The sequence below is a fragment of the Eurytemora carolleeae genome, unplaced genomic scaffold (genome assembly GCF_000591075.1).
Source record: "Eurytemora carolleeae unplaced genomic scaffold, Eaff_2.0 scaffold2014, whole genome shotgun sequence".
Lineage (NCBI taxonomy): Eukaryota > Metazoa > Arthropoda > Copepoda > Calanoida > Temoridae > Eurytemora > Eurytemora carolleeae.
In genome coordinates this window covers 1-8,732 of record NW_019397909.1, presented here as the reverse complement: position 1 = coordinate 8,732, position 8,732 = coordinate 1, and the positions used below count along the sequence as shown (strand labels likewise).

Below are 8,732 nucleotides of genomic sequence, written 5' to 3'. Positions count from 1 at the left end.
TACTATTCAAACTTTATTTAGAAGGTGTTCTACAAATTGTTGACTTTTTTATCATTAATCAAGTAATACCTTGAAGGATATTGTACTTTGTAATTGTATTGTAAAGAAAGTACAATTTTTTATATGTCCCTTATAGCTGGTGAAACAATGAACCAATTGTCATGTAATTTTTAAAGGGAACCCCATGAGCAACAGTAAAAAAAATTCAAATTATTCTTCATAATTTGATTTTAATAAATTCACCAGCAACTCTGTGCCCTTCCGCATAGTGAAAATAAAATATTACAATTTTATTTATATTCCTTAAAGCTGGCGAAACAGTTGAACCGAATAACTTGTCAATTTATGAAGGAATCCACAGCTGTCCCAGGATTATCATAGAATTTATAAATTTAAATTTTTCTCTTGCATAAAATCAGATTTTAATTATTACTAGGGAATCGTTGGGCCCATCAACTTATTATTTATTAAAAAGTCTAAAATTTTATATATGGTGTCTATAGCATGCCAAACAGCTGAACCAAATAGCCTTACATTTTATATTCAAATTTTTAATCCTTCAAATTTTGATTATTAAAAATAAACAGGCAAGGCCCAGCCTTTCTGCTTTCCATAAATAATGACCATATACTATTGCAATATGTTTCTTACAGCTACGAAAAACTAATTGGCATGTCATTTCTTTTGAAGAGAACCCAGTAACTAGTAACTAGTCAAATGTAGATTTTTAAGGTAAATTCAATTGTACAAAAAAACCAAAAGATGGGAGTTATTCTATGACCAACTGGTAAGAGATTCATGAAGAGAACGAATTATTTGGTGTACAGCCTAAAAAAAATTTAGCATTTTAGTTTTGCCCTTGTATTACCATATAAACACTAATTAGATACGGAATGGCTATATTTATTTTCAACTGTTAACAATTAAATTCTCATGCTTGAATAACTAGATTCTAACTAACTAGATTTTAACTTGATTCCATGATCTTCATGATCTTCGTTAGAAGCATACCACTGATAAGTTTTTTTGAAGTTACAGTGAACAGCCTCGCTACATTGTTCTGAATAAACTCCCAAAGAAGTCTGTGTGTGGTCTAGAAAAGGCTAAACGTGATGAAGAAGTATATGACCTTTCCAGCCAAAGCGCATATTAGAGTTGAGATTGTTTTCCACATACATAGTCACATATTTTAATTCATTAAATAATTCCTCTATGGTAAGCTGGTACCCGTCCACTAGGTTCATGCCAAAACAGGCAAAAACTACTTGTTCAAATTTGAATAAAAGGCCAACAACTGGCAAATATTCTGGACAATTTTCTGTAACAAAGATATTTAGGTCATTAAGTTTCTTCAGGACCTTGTTGGTGCTATGTAAACGCCTCAACACGGAAACACCTCAACACGGAAACGGACCACAAAGTGATTGTGGGTCCGTTTCCTTCTTTTTTCAAGAATTATCGGAAATCCCTCAAAAACTAAAAAGTGTAGAGGGATTTCCGGATATTTTGGGTCGGTTTCCGCTATATTTACATTTGATTCGTTTCCCGTTTTTTTCGGTCCATTTCCTCTTTTTTTTGGGTCCGTTTCCGATTTCCAGAAAAAGTTGTAAATTCTCAGTTTGTTGATCCGTTTCCACTTTTTTTTGAGTCCGTTTCCTCTTTTTTTGGGTCCATTTCCGATTTTCAGAAAAAGTTGTAAATTCTCAGTTTGTTGATCGGTTTCCTCTTTTTTTGGGTCCGTTTCCTCTTTTTTTGGGTCCGTTTCCGATTTTCAGAAAAAGTTGTAAATTCTCAGTTTGTTGATCGGTTTCCTATTTTTTAGGGTCCGTTTCCTCTTTTTTTTAGGTCCGTTTCCGATTTTCAGAAAAAGTTGTAAATTCTCAGTTTGTTGATCGGTTTCCACTTTTTTTGGGTCCGTTTCCTCTTTTTTTGGGTCCGTTTCTGGTTATCAAAAAACGTTTCAGTTTCAAATTCTCAGTTTGTTGATCGGTTTCCTCTTTTTTTGGGTCCGTTTCCTCTTTTTTAGGTCTGTTTCCGTTTTTCAAAAAAAGTTGAAAATTCTCAGTTTGTTGATCGGTTTCCTCGTTTTTTGGGTCTGTTTCCTCTTTTTTGGATCCGTTTCCTCTTTTATTGGGTCAGTTTCCGGTTTTCAAAAAAAGTTTCAAATTCTCAGTTTGTTGATAGGTTTCCTCTTTTTTGGGTCTGTTTCCTCATTTTTTGGGTAATTTTCAGGATGTATATCAAATTATTGGTTTTAGTTGGGTTTGATTTGCATTTTCCACTCATTTCTGGCATTTCCAAACTCCACCTAGTAATGGCTTCATTTCCTAACTTTCAGCTTTCACTTTGTTTTATATTCTTCATTATAGTCATTCATTTTACATTAACTACAAAAAAACTGAATTTATTTTAAGTAAAATAAAAAATAGTTTTACTCTAAGTGGAAAAGGATGTTACTTTTTTAAATCTTTAGAAATGCTACTCTGTAAAACTTTGAAAAAATATTGTCTTTGTTTATATTCTAATTTCCAGAGGCGCAACTAGCACTTTTGCTGGGGGGGGCAAAACATTATTTTGTAATGGTTTGGGGTGTGGGGGGGGGCTTGCCCCCCTTTTAAAAAAATGTTCAAGATAAAAGTACTTTTTTAACGATTTTTTTTCCAAAAAAAGGAAATTATCAGTTGTTGCATGCAGATTTGGTGTTTAATTCAAATCTTTTTTTTTCTTGTGTTTTTTAAAAATTTATACTTTCAACAACTGTAAAATTAACGATATGAGTCATTCAATTCTGTTCATGTGTGCGCTGAGCGCCAAAGAAAATTTGTTAAGTACCTTGTTCAATTGCAGATATAACTACATGAAATAATCATTTATATATTGTGAAAAAAACACATCAAAATACTTATATGATTTTAATCATCTACATTGAAAAAGGACAGATAATTTTACGTTTTCTCCTGAAGTTATTGAATTTATGATTGATCATTCTATCCAACATTTATAATCTTATTTCATTTTCGACTTTATATTAGTTATATATCAAAAATCAGTTATCAATTATCAGTTAGAAGTTTGCCACGCTCAGTCTCAGAATGTTTTCTAGATTTTGCCACAAACCCAAATATTCTAATCCCTAAATCTTTGCACCGAGTGGTGTAAACCTNACCCAAAAAAAGAGGAAACCGATCAACAAACTGAGAATTTTAAATTTTTTCTGAAAACCGGAAACGGACCCAAAAAAGAGGAAACGGACCCAAAAAAAGAGGAAACCGATCAACAAACTGAGAATTTAAAAGTTTTTTTTGAAAACCGGAAACAGACCCAAAAAAAGAGGAAACGGACCCAAAAAAAGAGGAAACCGATCAAAAACTGAGATTTTAAAACTTTTTTTCAAAACCGGAAACGGACCCAAAAAATAAGGAAACTGACCCTAAAAAAGAGGAAACCGATCAACAAACTGAGAATTAAAATTTTTTTTTGAAAACTGGAAACGGACCCAAAAAATGAGGAAACGGACCCAAAAAAAGAGGACACCGATCAACAAACTGAGAATTTGAAACTTTTTTGAAGACCGGAAACGAACCAAAAAATGAGGAAACGGACCCAAAAAAAGAGGAAACGGACCCAAATAAAGAGGAAACCGATCAACAAACTGAAAATGTACAACTTTTTCTGAAAATCGGAAACGGACCCAAAAAATGAGGAAACAGATCAAAAATATTGGGAAATCCCTCAAAAATATTGGGAAATCCCTCAACAATATAAGACCCTGATAAACCGGAATCCGACCTAAAAATTGAGGAAACGGATTAAAAAAACGGGAAATTCCTCTAAAAATTGGATTTGAGGCATTTCCGATAATTTTTTAAAAACAGGAAACGCCTCAAAAAAATTCATTTTGGGGAGGTTTCCGTTTTTTTTGGGTCCGATTCCGTGTTGAAACGTTTCCATAGCACCACCTTGTTACTATTACGACCATCCAGGCCACCACCATTATAGCCATGAAAACTAATACCATTCTGATACAAGAGCTCCATTACAGAGAAGAAGAGAGCAAACTGTAACAAATGTCATAAGTAAATGAAGCTCTGGTGGCGGAATCACATCTATGACTAGTTTTTCTTGGGGTTCTTTAAGTAGACATGGTTGGATTACATTATCAAATTGTTTCATATTTTTGTATCCATTTTCCTTATATTCATTATAACATTTTGACAGGTCTCCAAAGGTTCTCAATTCTCCAGGTATGTCAACTGTGCCATTACAATAGAGACAACTGTGCTTCCCTCCATGTGCGCTAATTCCTAGAATAATGTTGAGCAGCTTTAGATCTGAGGCTATATGAAATTTCAAATCGTTTAGATGAGTTTTTTTAAAAAGTATACTCATATTGTGATGGGATTCCGGAATATCTTTTACAGCAGCGATGTATATAACTTTTTAACTCCAGGATCCTTTACTTTCAGGCTCTCCGTAGTATGAGGTATAAAAATGTTCATAATGAGTTTCAGAGATCCCCCACCTCCATCGATACCGACCCTTACTAATGCATCAACTGGATCTATTTATCTCATTCCACATCTGTGAAACACTAATGCTGTCACATCATTTACATAAACTAAATCTTTTGTTACTTTGTTACTAAGGAATGTGACCATTCTTTTATATTTGATGATGAGTTGGATTGAACTCCAGTTCGACCCAGATCTTTCCTACACGCAGCTGCTATTGAATCTATAACTGTCTCTGAGAAGTCATGTTTCTGCTTTAATCCAAATAGTGTTTCAGAGGATATTCTTTTCTTCATTTTTGACATGCCAACATGAACTGGAAGTGGTTTGCCTAAAGTTGATAGCTTAACATCTTGGGTGTTCTGATCTTCCCTCATATCCTGAAATGTTTAACCATTGTATAGAACATCTTAGTTTATATTGAGCTAAGTACGACATGAATGGATTATTTTTTTAAGCTTAAATTCAAGGCACATGTACATAAAATGGCAATCCCAGATAAGGATTTTTTTGTTTAAAAACATGTTTTCATAAACTTTTTTGTGTTTTGGCAATTTTGATTTAATCTAAATCTTATTCTAAACAATTGCAAATAACTTTCAATGATCAGTGTATCATTATTTTTATACATAGTACAACATATTGGCCTAATCTTCTAGGGGCATGATTAAGATTCAGCCAAACATTTTTTGTTCCGGTCAGAAATTAAAACTTTGTAAAGCTCTGGCTCTAAATTTTTAGTGCACATATAGTCGTCGTCGTCATTAATACAATGAAGACGACTTTAAATTTAAATTTTTTATTTCTACTAAGCCTTTAAACAGCATGGATACACATATAACATGGAAACAAAGTGAAGCTATCAAATAACAGTTTCTCTGTTGTAAACTTTTAATCTGACATAAGATTGTTAGAAATCAAAACTTAAATAGAAAAGTTGTCTTCATTGCATTGCTTTATACGCCAACCACTGCATTTTTCAAGAAGATTTTTTATGTTGGTACCTTCAATATCGTAGATAGAACTTACTCTGTAGTTCTTGGTCCCTTCGAAAACAAGATAATTTTGAGATTTGAAATTGTATCAGCTTTGTTGCATGGATGTCTTTTCCCAGGTCCTAAAAAGCAGAAAAAATACATGAGATGGCTTAAATGTTTTACACATTAATAATAAAATATTTCATAAATTTCAATATTAGAATTGAATTTCTTACCTAAAGTTGCAAAACATTCAGAACAAATTTGATCTTTCTCTATAAGAATCTGGATGTTCAGCTCATTTTCTTTCTCATACTCCATCAAGTCCTTAATATGCTGATTTGATTATTGTATTCATGCAATACTGCATAATTTAATTTTATTATTGTATTTAAAGCACTGCAAATTGAAAAAAAAAGTAATGAGACATCAATAATTATAATTATATTTTTATATAAATGTAGTGTGTAAACATTACACATGGGAATTAAGCAAAAACTTTTAACTCAAATTATTTTTTCAATTTGTTTTATTATGTGCAATAATTTTTCAAAATGTACGCTAATTAATGGGTGGATTAACATTTCTTGATATTATGGGTTTTAGCAAACTTTTGACAAATGATATGTTTGAAAAAGAAATAGTATCTACCTTTATATAAATAGTTTTCATCTTACTCTTGCTGCTGAGCAAATCACGCATGTACACACACCCTGTCCATCTCCTAAAATATTGTTCATATTATCTAATCAATTATTAAATTGAATTAAGATATGGCCACTGAAATATTTATATTTTTAAAGATAATTGAAAATTATGGTAAAAAAACCTAAATTTCATGAAAGTCACCTCTAAATCTTGGTAAAAGTTTCATTCTTTCAGCATGAAGGATCCAGTTCATCTGAACTTGTATAGATATCACTTCACCTCTTCCCAATCCACAGATACGAGCTAATATATAATACATATAAATTTCTTAAATGCACATTTATGCATGTATTAGAACGTTTTTTATGGCTAAAAGTTTTTTATATTTAAATTCATTAATCTTATAAAATATTTACTTACTTTTACAAGTTGGGCAAATCCCAGCCAGGAGATTCAACATTTTTTCATCATAGTCAGGATTAGAATACATTCGTATCATGGCAACCAACTTCTCAGCCTCCCCAGGTCCATTCAGATCTCCGCATTTCTGGTTCTTTATTCCACATAAAGCGCAAATAAGAATTCTGCACAATATGTGCGATTTTATTTGATAAGGCATGTCATTTTTCTCGAAGCCTCAGCGACACGCCTATTATTGTAAATATTTTTAAAATGGCGACTTGCCTGAATTACTAAAAGGCTGCATAATCTACTTGTTTTATCAGGTATTGAATGGCGACACGCCTATTATTATGATATCTGCCAGAATGGCCACTTGCCTCAAATTGTTAAGTGGCGGCACGCCTGCATTACTAATTGGCGACACGCCTAGGTCTGCACATTTATCATCAAAATTGAAATAAACATTGAATATATCAACAAAAACGACATCAATTAAGCAGTTAAGCAGACAGCAGTTAAGTTTTCTTCTTTCATGACATCCATCTTGCTACTGAAACGAATGACATGTTAACACCCAATGTACTGTTGAATTATGGACTTTCTCAAACCAGGTTAAAAATGTGGCAATTCAGATTTGTAATTTGCATCAATCCTATGAATTTACAGGGTGGGTGGGTGGGTAAATTCCCTTCTATGTCCTTAAGTTCTGAAACGTTCGGAATGACTAAGCGAAATCCTGACTTGGGAAGGATTCGCGGCATTTTCTCAAAACTGGAAAAAGAAAGTGTTGGTAGGGTTCCTCGAAAATATAACAAACTAATAGGGTGAACCGATATTGAAAATGAAGATCCCCCCCCCCCTGCAAAAACAAAAGATGCGGTTTTTTGCCACTGAAATCAGCAGAATCAAATTTCGCTGGAGAATTCTAACAAATTACTTTCCAAATATGTGTACTGTTCACTGTGTACAGAATTATTCCGTAGATTTTCCCCCAACATTTCGCGGATTTGTTCAAATTTAAGGTAACATTTTCAGAGAAAATAACAGAAAAGAACAGAAAATTTAATAAATTTAAATTCAAAATATATTTGGAGGCTGTACACCAAACAATTCGTTCTCTTCATGAATCTCTTACCAGTTGGTCATAGATAACTCCCATCTTTTGGTTTTTTTGTACCTTAAAAACCTACATTTGACTAGTGCCTGGTGGTAACAAAATCTTTATAAATTCAAATTAATTCTTTTTAAAATTTTTATTTAAAAAAACTGCATGGCAACACCAGACCTTATACCATTTTGCAAATTGCCAAATTAAGGGCAAATTTAAAGATAGTAATATTTGACAATAATAACAAAAAATCACGATGCAGGCGAAAATTTATTTTGACTTAAAAGACTCATAAAGAGTCAAAATTAATGTCTGAAGACTAAAAAACTAGACGTTTAACTTTTCACACATTATAGTTATAAAGACAGATATTCTTCCTGTTATGCACTTGGGTTTTTTCCCTTAAGCATGATAGAGAAGCTATTCTAAATATAGGAACAAAAAATTCCAAATTCAGGGGGGGGGGAGAATGTCCCCCTGCCCCCCCCCCTGTATACCCCTGTATAATTATTTTAATATATTTGATTTGATTTGATAATAATTCAGTATTAGTTGTTTTTATCTCCTAGACCATTATCTGTGATTTCCAAAATGATATAAAACATTTTTCTTAGTTAAAAACTTTGGATTTTATAAAAGTTTTAAGAAAAAAAAACAATTAAGTTCAAAAATGACAAAAAATCACATTTTTTCTGGTGGCACTGGAAAAAATGGTCAAATAAAAAAAATATTTTGGATTTTTCTTATTTTTATGAAAAAAAGAAAAAGTGCAACTCTGAACAATTTTTACAGAGCCACCCTGTAAAAATGAACCAACTCCGTAGTCTAGAGCTACTCTCTTTAATTGAGAAGAATAATCAACTCTGTCATCAGGGGCTCCATGCACACCTCAGTATGATTAGTAGTAATACTGTCCATTTGATATCTCCGCTAAATTTATTTACTTTTCTCCTATTGGTGGATTTTTTTAAAGATAGATAGATAGTATGATGATCGATAGATAGGACTGAAGACACATTGAAACCTAATTAGATAATCATTTTAAAAAAAAATTAGTATGTTCCTCTATTATCATCGTTGTATTAT

General features: G+C 32.3%; 1 long non-coding RNA gene across 1 annotated transcript; it reads right to left on the bottom strand.

The window, feature by feature from the left end:
* Positions 1-4,628: 4,628 nt before the first annotated feature.
* LOC111716286 (uncharacterized) lies at positions 4,629-6,751 on the bottom strand. Its single transcript, XR_002768447.1, has 6 exons — positions 6,557-6,751; positions 6,338-6,439; positions 6,140-6,212; positions 5,725-5,815; positions 5,516-5,628; positions 4,629-4,891 (listed from the first exon to the last, which is right to left on the bottom strand). It is a non-coding gene; the product is annotated as an uncharacterized LOC111716286 (long non-coding RNA).
* Between the last annotated feature and the right edge of the window lie 1,981 nt (positions 6,752-8,732).